At 39.9% G+C, this 27,914-nt stretch overlaps 1 long non-coding RNA gene across 1 annotated transcript in view; it reads left to right on the top strand.

Annotated features, from left to right (window-relative positions):
- Positions 1–27,914, top strand: part of LOC121338346 — a 74,112-nt gene that overhangs the window by 22,605 nt on the left and 23,593 nt on the right. The window contains exon 3 of the long non-coding RNA XR_005953020.1: positions 14,160–14,234. This is a non-coding gene — a long non-coding RNA (uncharacterized LOC121338346). The remainder of the gene's footprint in view (positions 1–14,159; positions 14,235–27,914) is intronic.

The following is a 27,914-nucleotide window of genomic DNA, read 5'->3' as shown; positions in this document are numbered from 1 at the left end:
ATCTCCTTTCCACTCAAATCCAATCTACTGTTATCCCTACAAAGACTGTTAGAATAAATATTGCCTTACAACTGCTAGGGTAAATATTGAGCATTACTGGATTGCCATTGAAGAAAATCATCTTTTAAGAAAGCCTGAACCCAAAATTTATTATTTTGGGGTAGTCTCCTGGTTCTTTGGGAGTAAACAGATACTACTCACTTCATTACTGAGTTTGCTCTGTGCACTGTCCTGACATCTCCCACTCACTCATGCTTGCTTTCTGAGGGCAGAAAAGAATGAGATAGAGTAAATATCATCACCATTGTGTGAATGTGTTCCTGGCATAGCTCTGCATCCAACCAGCAGAGCTGGGCAGCAGCAGCACAAATCCAATGCCACATTCTTCAGATCTTCTTCAACCCAGCTGAGGGTTGAGAAAATCACTGATAAAGAAATCCCTCCTCAGAAAGAAAGATTCTGATGCAGATAGGTCATGAAAAGCCTTGTGTTTGCTCTGTACTGGTACTCAGTGCATATTTGAAATCATCAGGAGAATTCCTATCAGTCTGAGTGCTTTGGAATGCCCCTGGTGTAAGCTGCTGTGAGAGCAGCATTTATCAAAGTGTCGTGTTCAGCAGAGTGCTGCGTCAGTCTTGTTAAATCTGATTAATCATCACTTGGACAAGAAAACTCTTGGAGTTACACTGGTTGCTGGCATTACTGAGAGTTATAGACTCAAGTTCCTTATGCTGTGCCAATAAGAAGACCATAAAAACACATGAATTGGAGAGCCAGGGAAAGAGGACATGGTCTAACTTTGTGAGCTGGAGACATGCACAGAAGGGATTCGGCCAAAAGTCTCACAGAATAGTTTGAAGCAGCTGCAGCTTGGTTAAACTGTTTGTTCTCCAGTGCAATAATGGGGTCTCCCTAGTGACCTGTATTTTACACTGGCTCTACCATATGACCACAACAACTTCCTGTGGGGCTAAAAAAAAAAAAAAAAAAAAAAGCAGTCTTATCAACATATTGCTGCACAGAGTTGTGTTGGGGAAAAAAACAAACATATGCCACATACAAGTACCATAAGGGTTTAAGAAAATACATGATTCCTTTTAGGTACGTGGCTGGATCAGCTCCAATCATGTGTGGAAGGGTGGGGATGACTCTGAGTAGCGTGATGTCAGTTGGCATCTTCTGCTACTGTGCCGAGTTTCCTGTGTAGCTGAGGGAAAACCTGGCTTTGCCTCATGCCAGTTGCAGTGAAACTGGCCTGGGATGAAGTTGAAAACTGGGTAAATGACCCTTGTGTGAGATCTTTGCCAGTTCTGTCATTCAGTTTTGACCCTAAGACTCTGCCTAACAGGTCTCAAAATCAAATTTACAGAATCAATAGTATTGTTTGTTGCGTAATTGTATGGTCACTCAGCCAGAGATGGTGGACTCTGCTTGTGTGCAGGATTCTTCAACCCTCACTGGGTTTCCCTGGTGGTCACTGTAGAGTTTCATGAACAGCTCAGCAGGAATTTATGCCAGGGGCAGAGCCATGATGAATTAGTTCAATGTCTCCTGACAATTTTAATATCTGTGAGGCTAATGTCAAACTTCCTTGTTTTGTGTTGACACAAGCTATATATATATATATATATATATATATATATTGTTTATTATAGATTAATTTCAGTACTCCAAATATTTTTTTTTGAGAAACTGCTAATCTCCTGAGTAGTTTGCCTAGCATTCAGGAGGTTTTTTCAAGTGGGCTTGAAGATTTCTGAGGCTGGCTGAGATACTATGCATAAAATTCAGTATATTCTAGTTCGAAGGTCAAAGAACTGGAAGTAACTGGAATCAGACTTCTCCCGTCAGCATCATTACTGACTTCTGCGTGCCTTTCCACCCTTTCTTTGGCTTTTTCATTTGTACCTCCAACCTTTTCTTTATCTGTAAATCCAAGGCTTGAGTGGGAAAGGCTGAAAAGTGGGGAAGGAGGTGAGTACAGGAGACACTGTTTAGGAAGTAGATCTGTAGATATGCATATCTCATTGTTCTGTGTTCTCATCCACAGTGCTCAGCATATGAGGGAGGCTCAGCAGGCTTTTTTTTTTTATGGATAATCAGGTATGGGGGCTGGCTGTGTCTCCAGGGCTTGTAGTGCGTTCTGCAGGCAGCTGCACAGCAATGAACTTGCCAGGGTTGTTATCCTGCTTTGTTCATTGAAGCATTCTCTGATCAGGAGTACAGTAAGGATCTTAACTGAAAGAAATAACACTGCTCTGAATTGGCCTCAATTCAAGGACATTTCCTCTATTTCTGGTATTTTGAAATACTGTGTGTACTGGGCCTCTAGGAGTTACTGCTGTTAGAGTATATTGTTTTGTACTGTTGCTTTGTAGTTGTGTTTTTTAAGGTTAAAATCTATTTCTATTAATAGATTGACAACTGTTTAGTACTTTTATAAATTAAATGAGGCAAGGTCGGGAACATGACAAAGTAAAAAATAGTATTGAAAAAGAGTTCTTTCACATCTTTTCCTGACCAGCAGGACAAACAGTGCTTCCAAGCAGGTACAATTTTTAGGAATGTCTTTTGAAAATAGTCCCAAATATGGGACTGTAGAAGCTGTATGTTTAGGTAATTGGTATGGGTGCCATCACTGTAATATCTAAGCAGAAATTAATTAATTGGAATGTTGACACACAACATGGCTGGCAACTGGGATAGACAAAACATGTTATTTTCTTATCTGTCTTGCCTTATCCGGGCAGCTGTTCTGACTAGAATTTCTTTTCCTCCTGTTCCTCAGTTCCTCCACTGCAGGTTCAGTTTTTCCGTAATCATTTCCCATCTCTTGTTTTAGAAAAAAAGCTGCTCTTCCCTTTCTTCTGGGTTTGGATAACTTCTCATCCTAACATTATTGGTTGTATAGGGTAAACAGCTAGAAGTAAAAAGTGTGCTCCATTTTATCCACCAAGGTTACTCTTCATTTGGGCTAAAGGTTGGTGAGTGGATTGAGGTGTTGATGAGGCTACTTAATTTTCTTCTCTGCTTTCCTAACCTTCATCTTGTGTTGTAAATTTAAATTAAGCAAAGTTGCTGCTGGTGGGCAATGCAGGAAATGCGGTGGCGGAGGCCATGTCTGGGTGCAGGCAGGCTCCGCTCCGTTGGGGAAGTAGCAGAGCTCCAGGGCATCATGGCAAGGAGCTGCCTTGCAGAAGTGCTGAAACAGGGCATGACGTGTGGACAGGGAAGACAGTCAGGGAAGAAGCAGGACCGCAGAGAGGAAAAGGCAAGGGAGGGAGGAGACCCAAGCTAACCGTCCACGCGAGACCCCGCTCCTTCCAAGAAACGCGAAGAAACTGGCTCCCTGCTTGTGTCGCAGTTAACTGGTTTTATTTGCCAAGTCTCCTCTGACGGCCCTTTTTTCCTGGGCATCCAGGCATTTTTTGCCCCACCGGCCAGTGTGGGGGTCACTCACAGCCCCATCGTGGAAGCCTCCTCTCCCTGGACTGGCTGCCAGGAGAACCTTCCCCAGGGACAGGGCTAACAGCGCATGTACAGCCCCTTACAGGAATTCTTCACTTCATATGTAACATATGTTGAAGCATAAATAAAAATCAGATTGGTCCCTCTCATATGGCCAGAAAAACATTTTTTTTTTACTTGATGATCTCAGAAAACTCCAGGACATCAAGTTTAAGTGCTGAGGATTTAGGTTGTCCAGTGAGCTGTGAGATGATCTGGATTAGTGCCCTGTCAGCCCCAGCATGACTGAAAATCTGGGACTCTGAATACAGGTCAGTATATTCAAAATAATTTTGCTTCCCCTTTGCCATTAGCTTTTGAAGGATGGTGATGTTTGTCACATTGCTTTTGCTTGGGTGTCAACCAGGAGAAAAGGCCTCTACCTGTCTCAGGCATGGGCATCAGTTTTTTTTGACTCGAGTAAAGTTTGCACAAGACCCACAAACTGCCACTCCTAGTTCTGCTGAGTCCTCTAGGGACATTGAAGGCACCCTTCCTCTTTTTCACTTATGTCCCTTGTCAAAACCATGGGAAATAGTCATAATAGTATTGCTTAAGCATTTTGAATTCTCTGTATAATATGAATCTCTTTGAAATGTTTCCATATCGCATTATGGACTGCAAGTTTCCACGTGCTGTAGAATTCCATGGGATTCTAGGCTATGTGCATTTTCTAGGATCAAGCACCTAATACTGATACCATACCATTATTTCTGAGGTTAATTGAAAGACCTTGATTTTTACCCCTTGAGTCTGCCTAAGCATTAATGAATACTTAAATTCTGGACACAGCCCTTTCATGCGAAGACTGACGAAGAAATAATTTGTCTTTCCTGAAGTGAGAGATTTGGGAAAACAACAAGAAAACCCCATGCCTGTGGCAGCTAACAGGACAGTGCCCAATTGTTTGTGCTACTCCTGATGAGTAACTCTGTGTTTAGAGAGTGCAGAGAGCAGCTGGGGGCAGAAACCAATGAGACATCGATACTTGTATGTGCTGCTCAGGAAGGAACTCAGTGGTTTCCTTTTAGAGGAAACCCTATTAATTGAACATTAATAATGCATCGAACTTTAAAGCCTCAAGGATATTGAGGCCATTTCTTTGAAGTTGCTGAGTGTCCCAAAACCATGCAGAAATTGATAATTTGTGGGAGTGGTGGGTGTGCAGTCTGATGAAAAGTATGAGCTGCTGTGAAGTTGGTATCACAAGATACCTTGCTGCTTGTTATTGCATTATTTTATAGAGCTTTTCAGACTTTATATCTACACATAATTAAACAACTCAAGGGAGAGGAATTAACACAACACAGAATAGGCTGGTGGGTGTGCTGATGCTCCCATCAGAGACTCGGGGAAACACCAAGACAGCCAAATTTTGTAAATGTGGTTTGGGTCTGCTGAAGCCCTGAGTTTGCCATCAGCGACTGAGGTGAAAGGTGCTGAATCCCCCACTCCTTGCAATCAATATTATGTTCCACTTGCTGCTATACAGCTGCATTTTTTCCCCCAGCAATATTTTAATTGCTTTTATTTCTTATAGTACTTCAGCTCTTCAGCTCTGGAGAAATTTTGACTCTTGTGCCAAAGAAGGAAATGAGCAGTGCCTCCTTCAAAAGTAATACGAACCCCATAAATATGAATGGGACCTGAGGAAGCAGAGACTTGCATCCCCCTAGTTGGTAGTAATCTCTAGATAAAACCTTTGGTATTCTTTCACTCAGAGCTGCTCAACTTCCCCAGACAGCAATACAGAAGTTCCCTGTCTCTCAGTTGTTTCAGAAGTGAAATTTTGCCAAAGAAGAAAACACAGAACATGTATTGTTTTAAAAATTGAAGCAAATTACATTGTGTAATGCTTCCTTAGTACTCCAGAAAGTTCTTGGAGAGGGTGAACACCGTCTTTTACATTATGTGGTCTAACTCCTGAACATGTGTTTTAGTCATATTAAAAGGAAAGCAGCTTTATAGGGATGTTTGGTATTCTACAAATTGAGTTAGTGGTGGAGAGTTTCATGTCCAGTTGGGTGTTCTTCATAAACATTATTGGGAGTTATTCCTGCTCACAGATAGCTTATTTCAACACATTTGATAATATTCAGAGGTCAGAAGAAGTTGTTCAGTAATTTTATTTCTACCCTCCTCAAAGGCCAGCTACAGGGGACGGGCAGGTGCAAGTTTGCTTTGTTATACTGTAACACCACATTGTCACTGCTCCCTGCATCCATATGAGCCTGCCTGTGTGAAATCTAACTCTGGCCGGGGTTTATAATTGGAATCTTATCAGAAAACAAAATCACCATAAATAGAAAATAGACAAAACAGTCAAGTCTCTGTGCCAGAGCAGAGTTCCAATGGTAGTGCCTTACTTTTGCCCTCAGATGTGATAAAATCAGGTCACATCCGCTTTTCTTGTGTTGAGTACTGCTTGGAATTCACAGCAGCAGTGAGAGCTTTTACACATGGGGATGGAGGAAGAAGGATTTATGGAATTGGAAAGTATTAACTTAATGAAAGAGCATTTGCATGCTTTCTGAGCAAAATGTTATCCAGAAAAAAAAAAAAAAGGGAAAAAAGAAAAAAAATCTGGCCTAGCTTATGAAAGCATTTTATTTATTGGTGCCTTTGTAATCCTTTGTTTTGTTTCTCCTCCCTCAGCGTATGCTGATGCTCATAGTGTGGGCTGTGAGATTCATAAGCAGGCCAGCCTTTCTTGTCATATAGCTACTCATCTATAAATGATGCTTTATTTAGTGTCTGAAATGTGTGTTGTTAGGGTCTGTTAATATAAAAAGGCTGCATAAAAAACATATACAGCTGCAATTATGTACAGACTTGTTTTAAACAAACTAAATATTAATTACAGAGGGCCGAATCTTCAGCTTACTGCATCTGCTTAGTTCCCCTACTGCCAGGTCCACTTTATCCTATTTGCTTTAAGAGGTGTTTGTTGGTGTGAGCCAAAAGCTGGTACTTGTATGACTGAAGGTGTTGAAAGTTATATTTTACATTGAGCAAGTCTGTCTTCCCTCCAAATTTTAGGTAACCTACCCTTGGGTTTAACAGTGCACAAAATAGCCATGTAAAATTCAGTAATCAGAACTACTTAAAATAATTACAAAGCACATGTTGCGTAAGATTGTGGAAATGGAGTTCAGCAAAAATAATTAAAAGTTTTCTTACAGCTTTTATTTTTATTTTGTTTTAAACTGCCCTGTCCTGTTATCTGCAGGACTACATTTCTGTTAGGACTCATGATCTTCTGAAACACTGCAGGAAAATTCCCCTAATTTTAATCTCTGCCATTAGGCACAGCTGTCTTGGATTACTTGTCAGTGACTGACTAAGACACCTTGAGTGTGAGGAAGCTGCTCAGAGTGAACTGTGGAACTCTGATGGAAAATCGAGTAGCGTTAAATAGCTAAAGCAATAGGCTTATGCTGGCTGGGAGAGAACCAGGATAAGGTTTCCAAGTGAAGATCACACCAGCACCTAATGCCATGTAAATATATCTTTCACTTGCAGTGTTCACTATGGGAATCACAGATTTGAGGATTTTATTTTTCTTATAGCAGACCCTCTGCAATTTTTGTGTGAGTTTCCTATCAAAGCATTAGCAATGACTTAAGGTTACACTAAGTTTATTATGAAACTAATGGCTCATAGTTGCAGCTGGTTTTATTTTTGATCTCATAACTACGCAGAAGGGTATAAATGATAAAAATTATAAAAATATTGTCATATATTTACTGCCAGGGCAATACCAGTCAGGTTATCACAAGCAAAACTTCTGTGATGTAAGATGAGATAAACCTGCACAATAATTGATACAGCAATCAGAAGAGCTCAGATCAATAAAATCCAGGTGAAGAAAGATCTTTTCCTAACTGCTGCAAGCCTGATTCTCCCCAGCCTAGCATTTTTCATCTGTGTGAAATGGCAGTAAAGTGAATGGAGAATTCTGATCTGGCAGGGTTCTACTCTTGGCTCAGGCTCAGATGTGAACGACATATATGGTGCCATCAGATAAAAGCCTTTCTATGATTCATGTAAATAATTAATTGTAGAATGGCTTTTTTATATCTTGCAAATAAGCATATTTACTGAGGGGTGTTCTGTATTCGCTGCAGCATTTTCTGTTATGTCAACATCAGCATTCCAGCAAGATGAAGACTTCTTAGCACTGCAAATGCTGTGCAGGTATTCCTGCAGGTGCTGTGCAGCATCTGCATCTGGTACCTGGTATCCAATACAATGCTGTCTGATCATTTTAAAATACATTTACTCACCCAGTAAGAGCTTTTCTTTTTTGAAACATGAGGCTACTCACTTTAGCCTCTAAGCTAGAGAGAGTTAACTGCTGACTTTATGGGGCATTGGCACCTTTGCTGTTTGCATTTACTGTGCATTTTTATGATCCTATATAATGCTGTTGCCCTGTGCATGGAAGCACTAGGAAAAAAGAATGTGCAACAATTTGCAGAATTTAGCCTGTAATTTTTATGCTCCACAATGAGACATACCTACAGTAATCTGACAGAATGAAAGCAACATGTCATATGAGCTCCAAATAAATATCCTGTCTCCTCTGCAGCAGCTTATTGAAAGAGATCTGACATAATGGTGCTGTATCAGCAGAGCTACTAATCTCAGATACCAGAGATTTCTGTGCTAGAGGAGGGAACACTGCACAAATGGAGGTCATTCAGTATCCTCGAGCACTTGGACAATTTTGTCATTTTGGACTGTTCCTGCTAATGGCAGAATACAGTGCTGCTGCTAAAAATGGTTGTTGCAGAGCTCCTTGTGCAGGTAACCTTCAGTGTCTGTTCAGAGGAGCTTGTTTATTTTCATGCCTTGCTAAACCAACAGTGTTTCTAGGAAGCAAAAGCCATACTCTGGGTTTTAGTGGTAAAAGCAGGAGCCTTGGAGGTATCACAAGTGGAAGTTTTGGGGTTTTTTGTTTTTTTTAAGATATTTAACAGTCTTTAGGAATAGAGGATTTCTTTCTAGACCTTTTGTCTCCCCCTGTCAACAAGGAGCTGCCATGGAGGAGCTGCAGTGTTCTGGTAGGACCACAGCAGTGTCAGAGGCCACACAGAGAGACCACATGTCTCTTTATATGGTCCTTGGGTGGGAGAATTGCAGGAAGAAGTACAGTAGTTTAACTGAAATCAGAAGGATGCTGAGAGAATTTTGCTATTTTCATGTGTCATGAGATGGCACATAGGAAGAATCCATTTCCTTGGCAACAATCCTTGAGCCATAAGGTTGAACCTGTTTACTCAGGCACAGAGCCATTCTGTCAGATGGGTATTAATACACCAATTGCAGAGAGCCTGTGTTGTATGTGCATCAGGTGTGAGTGTCCCAGATAGGATTCCCAGCAAGGATTGTCCATATGGCTGTTCATTCTAAATTTATATTCCATTGTACCATTACTAATCCAGGTATGGGTCCGATTATATTTCAAAAATAGGGAACAGCTTTTTCCCCCTTTCATAAGTCCTCTTGCCCACTTGCATAAGACAGATTGGAGTGATGGTTTAGAAATTTCTGGAAGACAAACTTTTCTCCCTGGCCTTACCTCTTCCTCTGCATTCAGAGAACTGAGAGCTTTGTAAATCTTTTCACTTTTTAAGTAAAGTCCCTGTAGGCTCCATCCAAGTAAATCTTCAGCACCAAGCTGGATTTCACATGCACTGCAGAGTGGAAATCTGTGTTCAGTCACTCTCTGCATTACTTTGCAGGATGTTTTGTCTAGACTGCTATAAAATGTTGAGGTTTCAGGGTTCAGAAAATAGCACAGCACTGGAGATTGTCACTGAACTGCCTCCTCACAACCCCACCTGCCTTGCCTCTGGGTTTCCTCAGTGGACTCAGTTCTCTGTGCATCAATAGTGCTGCTAGTGTAGCTCTTGCTCTACCTTAGATATAGATATAGGGCACAACATCTTAGTTTGGTATTGTATTTCCTGTGTTTCATTTTCATGTGAATTGGAGACATAAGGATCTGATGTCTGAGGAATGTGCAGAGTGATGCCAGGTCATGCTCTTTTCTGATAGCTGAAGCAACTGCACTGGCATCCAATTATTTAGTACAGAGCTTTGATAATCTAGTTTTCTTGCTCATTTCATGCAGCCTGTTCCATACTAATGAAGCAGATATGAAAAAATGTCATCAAAATATTTTTTCCTGCTCTTCCTTTTGGAATTAGCTATTGTAAGTATTGGGGTAACCCACTGAAGCAGAACTGCAGAGCCAGCATATTTCAGTTTTGGTTTAATATAAACTCCAAGTCTTCTGGACCTGGCATGTATCATTCAGATTGCCCCAGAGTGGGGGAAAGCAATATATTTTTCAATTATATACATTTTGATGAATGCTGATATTAGGCAGCTGCATTTGAAAATATCCATCCTACCTGAATTCTTAGATTACTTTTACCTCTCTAAATATATATTATTTTTTTCAGCTACTTCTAAAATGCATCTGCCTCTTCCTGGCTGAACCGATTTGAGCTGTGTGTATGACTACAAGATGCACTTTAATGCAGTGTAATTTCCTGGGAAATTTTAAGTAGAAGACTTATGGCTCTGCTTTGTTTGGACTCTTTAGTATCTTCTCCTACTGCCATTTTGGAATCTTTAAGAACTTCTCCTGTTGAGGACATGAAAGCAAGTGTTGAGATTAAAAAAAAAAAATTGCAGTTCAGACCGGATAGTAACAATTTTCTGCTGATATATTTTGATTGTGAGTTGGGATTTGCCATTTTGCAAATGTTTGTACAGTGTGGTCTAGCACAACTAAGCCATGCACAGTTGGAGTTCTCCAGGCAATGTTATAAAAACTAAAATATGAGGACAATTTCATCTGCAGACTGCAAAGGGTGCACAGTGGAAGAGTCCCTTCAGTGTAACACATCACTACTCAGTTAGTGGAACAACATCAGTCCTGCAATGAGAAATCTGCATCCACATGTACCCCAGCCCACTGGCATGGTTGGATTTTAAAAAGTACATTTAATTAACATAAGTTTTACTTTTGTTCTTGCAATGTACAGTCAGTTAAATCATAAATACTGTTTTGTAACTTGATAGAACAGTATGATGGTCTTTATCTTGTATCCCTTTTAGCCTGAATTTCACATCCTCTTCATAATTTCTAATGACAGCAACAATTTTTATTACACTGCTGGAACTTTTCCCAGGGTAATTGTGTTTTTCGTAAATAATATGTGATTTAGAATTGAAACTGCAGCAATAAGCTGCTAAATCCAGCATCTTCTGTAACTGCAAATTTATGTAAAAAAAAAAAAAAATTTGGCCCTAGTGAAAGAGATTGAGAGTGTCTTAAAAAGAAGACAACCCCAAAATGTAAGTCAAATGATGCACAAGGTAACTTGAGCTTTCTGTAGCTCAGGGAGAGTTCCTCTAAATAGGAACATATCAAGCAAACCACAGGTGAAGGCAGAACATACTGGTATATCAGCTCTTCGCTCCTATGGAGATCAGCTGAATGTATGTCTGTGTGCCCTTTGAAAATATCTCCAATTAATAGTGACTTTACATTTTGACCACAAAATTTGCTCGAATTCCAATTTAAAGACAAAGAGAAGCGATGACAAAGAGCAGCAAACATGACCAATTTCTGCTTTTGGCTTTTCGGGACTTTGGAGAAGTCATTTAGGCAACAAGTCTTACCGGGGCAAACCTCATGCAAAGCTTAGGCTTTTTGTTGCTACAACCTTCAGAATATTGATCAGAGAAAACTTTTCTTGTGTTCCTGCACTGTGCTCCCAGATTCTCTCACACTGTGAAAGAGCTGCATGTCAGAGACACCAGTCACAAGCAAGTTTTTGCCAAGTTACCTGGGTGGCTGAAGAGGGGGAACAGGTGTGGGTGCTCCAGAATTTGTAAGCTGAAACATATGAGAAAATCTTTTGCCAAAAAATAGCTCACGAAAGGTATGGAGCGAAATCAAGTGTTATGCTGGTGCTGGCTAGCTTTGCTAACTTCTTGCAGTGCAGATTTTTCCTGTGGAACAGCCAAAAACAAATGTTTGGGTGACCTTAGCCAAGGCAGCAGGCTTGGACACCATATGCCTGTCCAATTCGAACTCAGAAAAGCCTTTTTCAACCTGTCTATTGGGTGTACCCATAAAAGATTGTCTGATACCTAGACATTATGATTCCTTGACCAAAAAGCAACTTAATATTAAATCAGCTGAGGTTGCCAAAGGCAAGCAATGCTGTAGCTGATTGGGACATTTGGACCAAAGAACTTCCTGAAGCACCTTCTGAACCCCAGGAATTGGAGATTCTTGGTTCCTTAACAATTAATTTCTCTCTTACATTTTCAGATAGCAATTGGTGAGAGAATGATCCTCTGAAACACAGTGTCACTCCCAATTACCCTGCTTACAGGAACTCGAGTTTTTGGTGTAATTACTCAGCCAGCTGGAGTGGAGTTTCCAGGGTTGACCAATATCCACAACAATTACCAAAAGGATATTGGTTCATTTGTGGAGATAGGGCTTGAAAAGATATTCCATCATGCCATGAGGGTGGTCCATATAGTATTGGACAACTTATTGTACTAGCACCTGGTGCTAAGACAGTCATTAAGAAAAAACATAGAGGAAAAAGTTGTCTATCAATATGAAGAAAATTGTAACAGTGATTTTAGGCCCTGGAAAGCTATGAAAAGAGTTTCAGCAGGTTTACTTCTACCCCAAATTGCTTCTGCCGTGGCATTGAAACAGTTAGATTGAGTTATGTGTAGGCTGAGTAAACCAATGCCACATCATTGCAATCAGTGATATGCTGACAGACATCAGCAGTGTTAGACATGCTACCCTTCAAAATAGAGCAGTAATTGATTTTCTTTTACTGGCTTATGGACATGGTTGTGAGGAATTTGAAGGATTGTGTTGTGTGAATCTGCTTGACCATTCTAATCTATCCACCAAAGCTGAAAGATCTAACAGCTCAAATGAAAGAAGACGGTGAATCATGGTTAGATGATTTGTTCAAAGGATGGAGCTTTACACCTTAGTTAAGGGAACTTTGTAAAATAGGTTTGTATATGTTAGTAGTTTTAGTGGTGGTACTAGTAGAGGCACCTTATATACTTTGATGTGTGCAGTAAATGATGGACAAATCAAATAAGTTTTTATTGTACAAAAGAGAGATGTAGGAAATAAAATCACAGAAAGTTCTCAAGATCTTACAGAGATAGTGGATACAAGTGTAGACATATAGACAGGCTTTAATGGGTGAGACTTATTACAACCATAAATAGTAACTACAGTCGGATTTGAGTTATACCCTTTGAATAGATCTTTTATAGCATTAAAAATTGCTGTGGTGTAAAATAGTAATGCTTAAAGCAAGTAAGAGAGGTGCCTGAAGCAAGCAAAAAGAAATATGTATTGTAGTAGAGCTTTGTAATGCAACGTAGTCAATAAGAAACAAAGTTAAGAGAGTTTCTTTGTGGTTGTACCAAGAGGGGGAAATATGGGAAATAGTAAAGGTAAAAAGATTTCCAGAAGGCTGTAAAAGCAGGCCTTGGAAACAGAAAGAACAGAAAACTTGGAACTAGCTGCAGCTGCAAAGTCTGAAGGTAGAAAAAGTTACAATAGTACAGTAAGCCAGGACACAAAACAATAGCTTGAGTTTTAGACTTGGCTAAGATAGATCTTAAGACTGTAGAAAAATATGTTTCGCAAGATAATTGGAGGTTTTTAGCTTAATAATGAAGTACTGTGTATTGTTAATAGAGAGCATACAAGCAAGCATTTTGTGAAGCAGGTGTACATGTGCTTTTAGTGATTGCCTAGAACAATTGTCTGTAAGCTTTAGCAATACGCTATTGGCTAGAAAGTTTTTAAAATGCTCTGCAACAAATAAATTTTTGGCTGCTGCTGGCAAGATGTGAGCTATTGCCCTCTTTCTATTGTCTCAACCATATAATGAGACTGATGCTGCAGTAAAATCTCAAGGAATGTATCCCAGCAGTCCCATTCTGTTCGTGAAAAACCACCAACACAGACAGAGAAGGTGGAAAAAACCAAATTCCTGCCTCAGCACTGGAACCTGAGCCAATGCTGGGGAAGCTGTGGGCTGTGCCTTTCTGGCCTGGTTTTGGAACTCAGAGCTCGTGGGATGACATGAAGCAGTGACAGACACAGATATTATTGGCTGTGGTTCACTCTGCCACTTCTTCGCATGCAAAGTGAAAGATCACTGGGAAACTCAGGAAAGGAAGGGCAGAAACTGCTTTTCAGTCAGACAACTTGGACTCAGGTATTGACTACTAAGCACTCTTTTTCTCGGCATTTTTATCCCATATTAACTTTATAGAGGGCACAGAAGCCACTGGTAGTGCTATAAATCCTCATTTTCTACCTGAATTGTTAAGTTTCATGATCAAGTCTTCGAAAGCAGAGTGTATTTTACTGTGTGATGAACAGGGACAAAGTTCTCCAAGATACATATGCATAGCATGATTCTGTAGATTGAGTAAAGATCACCTAGGAATTTGAGTGACTCTTCTGTAGAGGAATAGTACCCTGTTTAAAGTTCCTAAAGTTTAGCTAATTAAGTCCTGTGTTTTGCCCTAATTTTATAGTTTCTTTGATTATTTCTTTCTAGCTCAACAAAATTCACCAAAAATCCATGAAGGCTGGTGGGCTTATAAGGAGGTGGTCCAGGGAAGCTTTGTTCCTGGTAAGTGTAATTTTAAAATTTTAGATTTCCTTAAATTTTTTTTTTCACTAGAATTAATATAGTTGGATTTGGGAAGATATTTTGTGTCAATTTGTTTTCATTGCAAAGATTTTCAATTGGCAAGTACTCAACATGACATTATTGTGAAGTGCAGAAAGGTTTCTGTTAATCCATCATCCAAAGACCGTGACTGTTTTTCAGGGAAGAAATCCCTTTGATGACATTGCTGGTTTCTCTCAGTAAAACCAACATGATGCTGCTTTGTGAGTGTTCTGTATGTAGAAAAGGGAAAGGGACTGAAAAGTATTACTGTTAACTGGGTGAAATAATTTATCTGTTGCAGCACTTCTAGGTAATAGCATTTCTACAATTTTAGATCAGATTTTAGAGTAGATTAACACAGGAAGCCACTACGTGCCGTTGTCACTGATTTTTGTTTAGTAAACAAACTATGAGTAAAAAATAATTAAATAACTGGACTTCATTGAGATTTAGTAAATGATAAATAATCAAGAGGCAGCTGAAAGGATTCTGTGCAGTATCTTTTCAGTGTGATTGAGATTAATATGCATTACTTGATGTGTATTAGCTATATCTTATAAGGTAAAGTAGTGCTTTGAGTTTTATCATGAATGCATCAAAAAAACTGCTACATGATCCTTGTTTTCTCATAATAGTAGAAAATATTGCTTGGCTGTTATGTGAGCTATTCCTGAGGATCTGTAGATTTGACCTATCATCAACTACTTTTACTGTTGTGAGAACTGTTACAACCTGACAGTCATCTGAAATTCCCAAAATGCTGATTGCCTTGTTAAGAATTCTAGTGCAAATGAGATTAAGTATTTCAGCCCACACATTTCTGGCACTGAAATGGTTGTGAAAATCTACAGGCCTGGAGCTTAATTACATATTGATGTAGCATAAAGTAGCTTTTCAGATGTACTTGAGATTGGTTTGGGCTGTCAGACACACTCCAGTCTATTGTGCATGTTTAGTTCCTCATAGTGACAGCAGGGAAAGAAACCTGTAGAATATAATCACCTGATTTCAAGATATTTCAGCCTTCCTGAGTTGCATTACTCAGGTAGATGCCTAGCAGAACATGAATGAAAAAAAAATTTGCTAAACAGGCCTAAACTTAAAGCTACTGAGAAAAATACTATAATTGTCAGAACGTGTAAGAGCTGTAACGAGGGATGGAGGACTCCAGGAGGCTTTTTTACATCCAAGATGTCACAGCAGTCCAGGGTTGTGGGCAACAGAGCCTGTGCTACAGCTGTCAGCTCCAGCTGCAGACAAGCCTGAAGACCCTTTAATTTTGGTTACAGTGCATTATATAATTTTCTTTGCTGAGCATCTTAATACAGAAGAACCAGTCTATACCTTAACTTTTACCTATAGCCTATCATAACTACTATAATTACCGTATTCATGTTACTATTCTCCCATCACTAAAAGTTAGTATGTTACATTTTAAGCTAGAAGTTGTTTTTCAGTTTTGTTGCAGTGGAAAATTCTGCAGTGGATGATTTTTCTACTTGCAGCATTGGTAGTCTTGTTTGCCTGTGGTATCTTTATTCTTGGAAAAAACATCTTGTTTGAGGTGGGTTTATCCTTTGCTCTAAGCCATAAAAACCCCTTCTAACTAACATACCCTTTGCCTTTTTAGTTATCCAGTAAAAGTGGATCAGCAATTCTTTTCTTCTATATCAAAAGTTGCTTTTGTTTCTGTTCCTTCTTCTGATTCTACATTCAAAAATCTTTCTGCCAAGCATACATGTCTGTGAGACTTTCTTGTCAAACTTTCATGCTTCCCAACAAGAATGTCAAGAAACCTGTGATCAGTTCATGCTTGTGGTGTTCTGCTCTTAATACTGTGAGACATTTAGGCTTAGGAACATCCTTGAAATATGAATGAGGAAATAGTGATGACTCAGAAACTTCTGGGAAGGAAGACCTTTAGATTGGTGTGGAGGGACACCTCATTTCTGAGGGAAACCTGAATTACCAATGTGTTGAATATCTGACTAACCCAGCACACATTCTCAAGAACTGGTCCAGAAAATCAGTAACAGCTCACTGAAGCAACCTTGAAGAAAGCAAGGGGAATTTGGGTGTACCTTTCTTTCAAATTAAACTCTGCAACATGTCAGCCTCAGCAGAAGAGAAAAATCCCATGAGACTTTACAGTACAAACAACTAATCTTTTCTCCTAGATTTGGGAGCCTTTGAAAACCATATTTAAAGTATTTCAAGGCTGCATTTGTGGCTGTGCTCTCAGACTAACACATCACAAAGGATCTGTTGGTGCATATTAAGATTATCCATGTTGGTGGCAGTCCCTTATCAGATCTCACGTGAGATGCTAATTAGCACCTGAGAAGTGAGATCTTCCAGGCAGACTGAGGAGCTGTTGCTGGAGTTGCTGATGTGCACTGAAGCAAACAGCTACAGCCATCTGCCAGGATGTTTTCTTCCCACAGCTGTTTGTCCTGACCCAGGGCTGGAAGTGAACACCCCCAAAGATATTAGAAAGGAGTGTTGGTCCAACAGCCTGTCACTGTAGTTCAGAACTGGCATCTCAGCTAATATGACATGAATCTAGCTCTGTAGCTGCTTAGGGGAGCATCCACAAATGCAGAGATGATTAATTAGGGGCAATATAATTATAAAACACTTCAGGAGGAGTTGCTGGAGTTTGTCTATCACAGCTTTAGCTGAGTAAATACTTTTCACCTAGGCAAAGTCACTGTCTCTCTTTGAACTCTCACTTCTTCCATGGGGAGCTATGTAAGAATGCAGTTAGGAGTGTATCACAAAATGCCTGGGTTAGAATGTGCTGTTCATACGTTTTTCTGCTTAGTCTGTTTTGGAAGCATTTAAGCCAAGTCCTAGAAATGCACTGGATCCTGTGCAGATTTGCCATTGAGCAGCTCATAAAATCAAGCCATATTTCATTACATTCACCAAATCCAAACTCCCCATATTGTGGGATAGATTTTAGAAAAAAATAATTTAAATCCCTTTCTAATGTTCATCTGGACACAGGTGTTTTCCTGCTATAAGCCACTGAGCTGGAGTCAATGATGTGTATCTCACAGAAGGGAAGGATGTAGGCAAACTTCCCAAATTCACTTCTCTCAGTGCTCATTGAGGCAACATTGAGAGCTGGCAGGTTCTCTCAGCACAGGAACTGTGGATCAGGTCTGTCTTGGTGCCCAGCCTTGAAAGAGAGATGCAGAGTTCTGAAATGCAGGAGGGAAAGTTAATCAAGGCTGGATTCGTGTATCTGCTACTGGAGCAGAAACCACTCCCCATCTCCCAGCTGTTCTACAAGCAAAGAATTGCTCTTATGATTTAAATCATGTAGGCAAGTAGAAAAGTAGAAAGTAAGTAGAACTTCAAAATGTTAATTGAATGTAAATTAGGTTCCAAATTAAATTTCAGGGAATGTTCAAGGACGAAGAAGGAATACTTTTCTTTATGCATGGTGATTTGCATAATAATAAAATAATTTATATTATTACAAACGCTTACTACTTAGACTTTTTCTGGTGTGGAATATCAAAGTAGCTCTTGATGGGTTAAAACACCTTTAAATAGTCTTTTCTTTGGCTGTGACTATGAATATGTGGTGTCACTGAAGTCATGCAAGCAATTTCCAGGTGACCAAGACACTCATATTCCAAATTTATTGGTAACCTTGTTGTTTCTTCAAATAGATGTGTATAACCTTTAATAATCTTTGTGATTGTATTGACTCTTTTCATACTGGTCCTGTTTTTTCATACCATTATGAAAGTGGGCTTTGGTAAGCATAAAATATAAAGGTTGTTAAATCTAATTTGTGATCACAGAGTGCACTTGGCAAACCTCCATCCTGTTGTGGAAACTCTGGACTATGTGATAGTACAAGCATGTAAGTGTTTCTTTCCCAGGGAAGACATTGTCTTTGGGGTCCCCTACTGAATTATACCAAATCTAAAGTTACTTTACAGGGTGCTAATGCCAACCTCAGCTAACAGGAGGAAATCCATCAAATAATGAGTGAACATTGCTGAGGGAGCAAATTATGTAATAATTTGCTTGTAATAAAAGCTGTAAATGACCTCTAATTGCAGATGAAGATCTCCATCCACTAGGATTCATTATTGGCCACAGATCACCAGTCAAAGCCTGCCTTTTTCCCTGTGGTTCTGAGATGAGCAATCCCCTGTTCATGGTTCTTTCACAACTTGATTTACACTAAAAGGGAAAAAACTGCTGGAATTCTGTGTTGCTGTTCCTGCCTTTTGCAAGGATGCTGTTGGTGGGATTATGCCCTAACCTTGACCACCTGGCAACGCTGCACTGGCTCAAAACATGGGCTGTCCAACTGGTTTGTCCACGGCTTGAAACTGAGAGATGAAAAACTTCAAACCCACACACGTGTTAAACTTTCAGCTCTCAGTTTGTGCCACCCTGCAGTCACAGAGGGGCCTGTGTCATACACTGCGACAGTGATCACTTAGTGTGGCTGCCTGAACAGCAAAAACCAAACCTGCTGATTCCTACTCCTGCACTGCTCACTTTTCTAACTGTAACATCTCCTGGTCTTATTTTGGAACTTCAGGAGGCTGCAGCATCACTCACCATCTGGTGCATTTTGCATATCAGTGAAAACAGTGGTGCTGTCTGAGCTACAGCAGTACTTCAAAGAGTATGCACACACCCTTCAAAATCACACAGTCTGCTGTTGCCTCTGAGGAATTAACCAGCCATATATAATTATTTATTGGAACAATAATAGCAGTTTTTCTTTTAGAAAGCAATATTTTAGAACAGTTCATTTCTTCAGGGTGATAGAACATAGATACTGGAAATCATTCACTTACTGATTTGAACTTAGGTTAGTATATATAATATGTCAGCTTTGGTTGTCAGTTAAAGACAGCTTGAAGGAAATATATTTCATAACAGAAATTTTCCTGGTTTCTCACTTCCTTTGGTGATTCTGCAAAAATTGACTCTTTACAAATCATGTAGCTAGAAAGGAGACTAGATTAAAAAAAATAAATTATGTGAGAGTTAAATCTAATACAACATGGACTTTTTCCCAGTTACAATACCTGGTGGCACCATGATTTGGTGCCACCCATCTATGCAGTCCTTTCTAAAAGGGGGACTTCTCAATAAAGTTACTGTTTTACATATGGTCTGTAACTGCAGCCGTTTTACAAACAGATCTCTAAATGCTGTTTTTCCCTCTAATTCAGTCCTTCGATGAAAGAAAAAAAAAGTTTTAGGGGGCCAGCAAAGTGAACTAACTGCAGTAAAGTGCTCTGAAGACCACAAACTTGCGACTGAAATGCAGTTCTTTGCTAATGTGGTCTCAGATCCATTTTCTTTTAACAGCCTAATTATCTTTCTTAGCTGTGGCTTTTCCTCCTCAGTTACAATTGGTATCCATGATGGTACCATGCAGCAGATGTACCCTGGCCTTTGCTTTCTTATCCTGACATGACCAAATGATTCAAATTTTCTTCCTGTCTTTCTGCCTGTTCCTAGTCCCACCAGGCACTGCAAAGGTCAAGCTTTCCCTTGTTATAACCAACACATGAAGTGCCAGGTTGGACCTTGCTGTGCCACCAGCTGTCCAGGGCCTGTCCTGCTGCATCCTCAGGTTTCCCTGCCAGGACATGAGCAGTGTCCCTCTTCTGCTTCAGGAAAGTGCAAATAAGGAAAACCTTGAAGGCGGTGACTTGCAAATCCTTGTCAATTATTGTCCCTCACACTTGCTGCTAGGTTAGATAATATTTTTGGTGTGGGAGTACTCCAGATAGTTTCTGATGAAACCTGATAGTTTCCTCTTTCCCACTATCCTGAAGCAGATGCTGTTTATCTTGCAGTGACACTAAATATGGGTTATAAGCACAAAGAACAATTAATTACCAGGAATTTTTTGTACAACTGTAGCTACCAAAACCTGCATGGATGATGGCTTCTAACTGGGAGGAAGTTCCAGAGGTTAATACCATTTGGACAGTCATTTACTCAGAGAGCAGTATCCAAAATGTGTGCTATCCTACAACACTGTTTAGTTTACAATCTCTACAAAACCTTGAAGTGAAAAGTCAGTAAGCCACCTGTGTGATCTTACAAGGGTTCATCATTACATGATGAGCACATCCTCTTAAGCTTTTGCTTAAGAAGAGAAGGCTCATCCCTGTGCACTGCCTTAGCTGGAACATCAAAAATTGGTGTTTGGGATAAAAAGGGTAAGATTCCTAGTACTAGGAATCTTTCTTTTTTTAGGTTCTTCACTGTGACCTAAGAGCAAGGGAAGGGATCCCAAAGATAAACACTGGTGTATACAGGAAAGGGTTTAGGGGGGTGTAACTGGATGATCTTTAAGGTCATTTCCAACCCAAAGCATTCTGTGATATTCTTGACAAGCTGAGTATGAAAGCAGTTGGAATAATGGTCTGTGACTTAAGTCATTAATAACTGGAAGCTCCTAACTACTTACTTGGAAGGATTATTCAGGAAAGGGCCAGAAGCAAGACTCCTGTACAGTGCTGAATGTATAATCAATATATTAAAAATCAATCAAATTATTATAAATCAAATAATATATTAAAAAGTTTTATCTTACCTTACGCCTTGACAAGCTAATCTTCACAGGGTATCTAAGGAATTCTTGACACTCTTTGGTACTGGACATTTTCGTGGTAAGCATGACTTAGAGGGGTAAAATTGAAGCACAAAGAAATCTGATAGAAGAATTAGGTGCTGCTCAGAGACTCAAGGACGTTTTAAAGCTAATAATTCCAGCTGAAAATGAGTAGACATCTGCCACAGTTCCTTATGTAAGGAGGGGACTTGGAGCTCTGGCTATTAATTACCTTGTAGTAGTAGTTTTCTTGTGGGTGTCCACATGTTTTTGTACAAAACAATAGCAATCATCACTTCCTACATAAAAACCCTCTTTATAGATTTTTCATGGTATAGTGTAAAAGAAGTGAGTGTCCTTTGGTGAAAGAAGTCACTGAGAATAATAAAGAATAGTATTTTTCTGTACTAATCATGTTCTTCCCCAATGAAATGTAATTGCACCTAATCAGAGAAGAGTACAGTGCACCAGCTTACGTTTGCTTGGGTACTTCTGCCATAAATCTGTGTGGGATGAGATAGAACTGGAAGGGATTGCAATATAACATGGAAACAGAGATAATGAGTGGCACTAAGATGTTGCCCCACTGCTACTTCTGTCATTATCCTACTCTACAAAAATTACTCTTGTAAAATACCTCAATGAAGGTACAATTTCAGTACTCAAGAGTACTGAAATTACAGTTGTGATTGTCAATGTTCTGGTTTGAAAGCAAAACCAGTGAGAGACTCCAAGTCAGAAATATAATTTATTAAGAAAAGGGAAAAGGAAAGCCAAAATGCATGCAATAATACAAAAGAAAAACCACTGACAAAGTCAGAATACAACCCGACACCCTGTTGGTCAGGGTATTGGTAGCAGCCCAGTTGGATTGGTGGCTGCAGTCCTCCTGGAGTGGCAATTGTTCTTTTGTTGGAGCAGTGATCCTGTAGAAAGGGTGTAGTCTTCCTCTGAAGATCCAGTGGAAAAGACAGCCATTCCTCTGGGAATCCAGTGGAAAGACTGACTGTTCTGTCCAAAATCCCAGATTATATCCAGGTGGGGATGCTTAGCTCCTCCCTCCTGGGCTGTTACCTTCCCATGAGTCATGTGGTGGGTCCATTAAACAGAAACGTTATCTCGGGAGAGAAGTTATCTCTGAGTTATCTCTGAGTCAGGTGGAAAGGCATCGATGGGCCCATTAACAGGAGATAAGGAAGAAACAATGCCCCTCCTGGTTTCAGCAGCTCTTGAGGATGGGAATAGAATATATCTTAATTTTGTAACCTGAGACAGTCAGGTAGGAATTCAGCTTCTCTTTCACTAAGACTGTTCACATCAGGATATTATAGTGAGTTCAGGAAGAAGATTCCGATTACACTGGTGATGTAATCACCAGCACCAGTGAGGACTTTATATAAACACAGTGTGCAGCTTTTAATTTGCACATCTAATTAGTGCAATTTAGTGTAGAATTTGCCACATCATACAGAGGAAAATATGGTCACTACAGCTACACCCTCATCTGTGGCTAAAATAAACTCTTGTGAAGTAAGATCACACCACTGCTCTATGCATGGTTACACAGAGTAAATCAGGCTGTTGGTTATTGTCACTGAAGCTTCACTGGTACTAACAAAAAACCTCTCTGTCAAATCTTGTCCCCTGCCTAATTAAGAAAACAGAAAGAAAAGGAAATAAGACTGTTACCTATAGGTGGATACATCCTATGGTAGGCAAGTACTCTCCTAATAGACAGCTATGCTTTTACTTGTAAATATGAATTCATAGGGTTATTTGATCATGACATTTCTTCAGTAACCTGAAGAACGTAGAATTATTATTATTATTTTTATATTATTTTATATTATACTATATTATCGTTCTATATTATTATAATATAATTATTATTTGGATAACGTGGAATTATTATTTGGATAAGTTTTACATGCTGTTACTTACACAGATTAAAATACAAATATTCTATACCATCACCCCATCATGGCATATCTGGGCACATACTGTTTGTGGTCAGTGGTAGCTTTATCCTCTCAGAACTCACCACAAAATAGTCACCTACTTAATGCATTTCCAGGTACCTGCTGCCCCTGCGAGCTGTAAATCACATTATTGTAGTTAATGAATCTGCCCAAAAAAAGGAACCTTCCTGAATCTTATTGATTTTTTTTTTCCTAGCACTGAAAATATTACTTAAAATTGTCACCTTTTACCTTTCTGGCTAGAGACTGATTTTATATTAGGGCACTTGTTCACTTCATATTTATATAACATACCAAAAAAAAATGCATTAGTTTCCAGACCAAGCAGTCACCAACTTTATAGCCAGGACATAAACCCTGAAAATAACAGCATAACATCATAATGGGAAACCTGACAGGTCGTTAACTACAGCAGTGCAAACAGCATGTCTGTAATTCACAAGTGCTTTTAGACAACAGCCTGGCCTGCAGCCTTTCAGAGCCTGCGGCATTTCAGAGCCTGCATGACCGATAAAAATACTCAGGGATGGAGCACAAAATAACCAGGTCACACGGGAAGTTGTTCACTTGACACCAGAGCACATAGCAGACAGATGTTCTACCCCAACACAGAGGTGGTTCTTTAGGACCCTTTTATGACCTCCTCTAATTTATTCTTCCTGTGTCTTTAATATATGTGAGTTTGTCGTGAGGATTTTGGTGAAGAATTAAGGTCTTTATTCAGAGAGATCATTTTACAAATATTAAATGAGATGCAGAATAAATGGAAAAATGGATAAGCTGAGTTCAAGGCAGCAGTTGGAGGCTGGGAGAGAATCATGCAGCCAGTTCAGATATGCCTGTGCCATCAGGCTGGTCTGCCTGGTGTCCCTGTGCTGTTGATTAAAGAAGAAAAAACGTTCCTGTGGATCCTTTGAATCAGCCCTGTGCTTTGGCTGACATGAAGCAGTGCAGCTGGCCCAGCAGAGAAGAAGCAGGATGGGCACTGAGGGCCTGGCGCCTCATGCACAGGCATTACCAGAGCTGCCACTGCAATTAATAGAGCTGGAGAATGTTACAAATTATTATCTGCAGTGACATTTTGACACTATCTCATACTATAACTTCAGAGGCAAGGCAGGAAGAAGGCTGGATGTGTCTAGGCCAAGGAACAGCCCCATTCCACATCCACTTGTTCCAGTTCAAAATGAAACCCAAAGGCTGAAAGCACTTGCAGTAAAACAATGACATTTCAATCAACAGATGAAGAAATTGGATTTTTCCTCCTTGCTTATAAAATTGGTCAAGTTGGGTTTAGTTGAGTTTCTGAAATCCAGGCATGATGTGTTTTCTACACTACAATAATTAAGATACAAGTCTGGCTGAAGTAGTTGCTACAAAAGCAAGAGCTGCTTCCAGTTTAGAAAATCCTAGGTTATTGCTTCTGTCTGAAAATAGGTCACACTGGAAACAGTGGGATTTGCTTGTTGAGACAAACGCTACAGCCCTTGAATAAAGGCCATTAGAAGCTGATTCTTTAAAAAAAAACAAACAAACAAACAAAAAAACCCAATATTTACAAGATTGTATTCCCTTTACAGTGGTTTTAGTTAAAACCATATCTTTCAGGTTTTTTAACTGCAGTGAAATTATTTATTTCCACAGCTGTGCAGTGAGCCTCCATCTCTTTTGTCCCAGAGTGTTCACACTGCAATTCCATTAATAATGTGCTTTTTGAGGAAATCACATTTTAATATGGTATCCTGTGCTTCTCATGGAGGAGAGGGGCTGAATGGGAGGATTAAACCTGTGCACTGGCATCATGCTGGTGTTACCACCGCAGTAACAGCACAGGATGAACAGGATGCTCAGCTGTGAGAGGAGCTGCTCCTCCAAATCTCAGTCAGGTGCTGTTAAAGCCATGGATGCAGCTGGGAGTGATAGCTAATTCCCAGCTTTAGTCCCAATTTAGAACTGCAGGATTTAGCTGTTCTGTATGACTCAGAATACAGAGTATGACATAGGAGAGAACATCTCAGATTATGAAGGCAACACTTCTGGTTTTCCAAACTGGGCTACCTACGTAGGTCATGGCTTCAGAATTCCCTTTCACAAGTGCATGTCAGGGCATTTCCCAGGAGGGAGTTCAGATTCCATTTTGCTTTTCCTGTCCTGCACTTGGGCATCTTCAAATAGCTTTTCTTCCTTCAGATGAGGCTTTCCTAAAAAAAAGAACAAATGACTAAAATCTAATTGGCTGTGGCTGAAACACTTATATTGCATGGCCTTGGCAAGCTCTATTATCCACACACTGACATCTTCAGAATTACTTAATATTTTAATGTGCATTTAAAATTGGTTAACAGGAGTATAAATTAAACTAATAGGAAAGCTTGTCTCTCAAGGTTTTATTGCTCATTGTAATTTTATGTTTATGGGCTTGCTGCTTTGTGGCAGGACTTGTGTTGGTTTAGTTTCAGAGAGTGCAGTAGGGAGGAAGAAGGTGGTGCCTCACCCAGAAACCTGGGGAAACAAATGGAAGTCCTGCCATTTAACTGTCTCGAGGCAATGGTCACATCATTCTCACTGCCAAAGGCTTGGATTTACTTTCCCAGTTTAGAACATTGTCCAGAGAAAATTCATATTTAGATAGAATTTTAAATACTTTTCCCCAACTAATTTTACGTGATTCTTCATGCAACTCCTGTGCCTCATTTAGTAAAAAAAGAGTAACCAAGAGGGGAAAAAAAGATGAAAATTACATATTTGTTGCGCTGTGACATGAGAGTTGTGTGTTGAAGCAGCTGCTCCTCTTGACCTTAACAAGCACCTTTTTCCCATGAGAAAGTGCATAAGAAAGATCATCTGCATCTCACCTATGTGAGAATGCTTCAGTTAAGCAGCCCAGAACACTGGACCGTGGAGGCTGTGTGGAAAGTGTGAGGATGTCCAAGATAAAAGAGCAAGAAACATCTGTTCTGCCATTTCTTTGCGTGATTGGTTAGTCTCCTAATAACTATGGCTGCATTGTTTGATCCTACACTTGTACACTGAAAAAACATATAAATACTGGTGTGTGCTTAATAAAGTGATTCTGTTGACTTAAAACAGGGTCTCTGTTTTTTCCAGTCACTACACTTTGTGTAGAGATATGACTCAATCCCTACACCTCTCAGGGAAACCCAGATGGAATTCTGGAAAGGCCAGAGGAAAAGTACTAGTTAAAGTGGCAGAAATTTAATTGAATTAAAAGACATGAAGCTCTCCTTTTCGCAGGTTTGTCTGCCTTACCATTATTTGTCCTTTGTTGCTGATTCTGTAACTACTCTTTTCACAGCCTTTTCTCAGTACGTTAATAAATTACATCTGGGCAGGCTCAGATATTTGCTTAAGGAAGTAGTCACTGTAAAAGATGACTCAGAAACTCTTCCAGCTTGTTACATCAAGTAATGAATATTTATGGTTATTGGTATCCGTTTCTCATAACAAACACTACATTTGCATAGTTTTTGCATTAAAACTTTGCCTAAAATACCATTAGATTGTAAACATAAAGACATGAAGGAGCTTCAGAATGTGAATATTATGAAATACAGAAGAAAAAGAAACTTCCTTGGTTTCACACACAACACACTTTGATTTATAAAGTGCAGATTGAAACACAGGAATTTTTTTTTTCCAACAGTTTTCACTTTCAGAACTGGTTTAGTGTAGTAGAAGTGTGAGTAGATGGTGAATTGCTGCTACTTTCCCGAAAGCATCTCCAGGAAGGGTCTTCTGTATGGAATTCCAACAGGGTTTATTGAAGCTACACACCAAAGGAGTCCAGGGATAGAAGACAGGGAAAAAAAGAGGGTCCAGGTTTAAGTATAGGGAAGGGTGGGGGGGGATGGGGCATGCAGGGCACAGCATCAGAGATCAGTGATCTGAGGGCACAGGGTGGCACCTGTGCAGGGCAAAGGGCAAGAACCAACAGGGAATGGAATGCCTGGGTGGATCAGTGGGGATACAAGGACCAGTGGGGAAACAGGGAACAGAGAGCTTTCTAGAACTGGGGTACAAGGATGGTAAATGGGGTAGGTAAAGTCAGCTGGCCAATGGGGAAGGCAGAACTGGGATCAGTTAACATGGTGCCACAGAGCACTGTGGCAGAAGCCTTTTTCCTCAGCTTGATTTGTGGGGAATACCTGGAGCCTATGGTTTGTGCTTCCAAGGCATGACCATCAGTCCTTCTTGGCAAGCTCATGGCCTCCACAGTTCAGCCATCTTAGTTCTGGTTTGTGGGCTTGTTGAGATTGATGTCTAGATCTGCAAACTTTATCAAGTACTTTAAAATGCACATGACTGGCCAAGGAAAAGAAGGTAGATATTTGAGATACACAGCTTCTTCCAAAAGGCTCTGGGAATTTGGCATCTAACTGGCTTAGGTAAGAAGATACCAGGAGGCACCTACTGTATCATTTAGTGCCTGAAGACCCTCATAATTCTGTCTGTAAAATTCCAAAGAACTCAAATAATCTTTAAGTAAGAACTTCAGTGACTGGAAGAGTATCCTTTGTTCTCTTAGGAGTTGAAAGTGGGGTAAATAACTGAAGAATCAGTTAACGCCCCACCTCCTAAACCCTGCCACAAATGGAAATCCAGAGAAAGTTAAATGCCTTTAAAGAACAATAGGCAGCAAAAATGGGTTTAGGTGAAAGATGTTCTCGTTTCTGGAAAGATTTCTGGTAAACTGTTTCTAATGTGCCCTTCAGGAAGCTGTTACTGAGATACTGGCATTTAATTTTCAATTTCTTGCCTGACCTTGTTGTGCAATATTTTGCATTGGTTTTCATGCATAATGTACCTTAAGACACCTTCAGCTACTCAGTTCATAATAGTGTTGCTGGGCCATATATTTACATTGAGGATTTTGTGGAGCACGCTGATCCTAATTGGAGGAGAGAGGATTCTGAGATGGCAGGTTTTTAAATACAAAGCTCTTGGAATAATGTCCGCTGGCTTTAGTAAGAAAATGTTTTCCCAAGTGTTTTAAACATACGGTTTTGCTGACCGATCACACACCTA

This window comes from Onychostruthus taczanowskii, unplaced genomic scaffold (assembly GCF_017590055.1).
Source record: "Onychostruthus taczanowskii isolate IOZ18803 unplaced genomic scaffold, ASM1759005v1 scaffold30, whole genome shotgun sequence".
Classification (NCBI taxonomy): domain Eukaryota; kingdom Metazoa; phylum Chordata; class Aves; order Passeriformes; family Passeridae; genus Onychostruthus; species Onychostruthus taczanowskii.
Note: the sequence above shows the minus strand (reverse complement) of the source record. Positions and strands in the feature narration are given on the sequence as shown.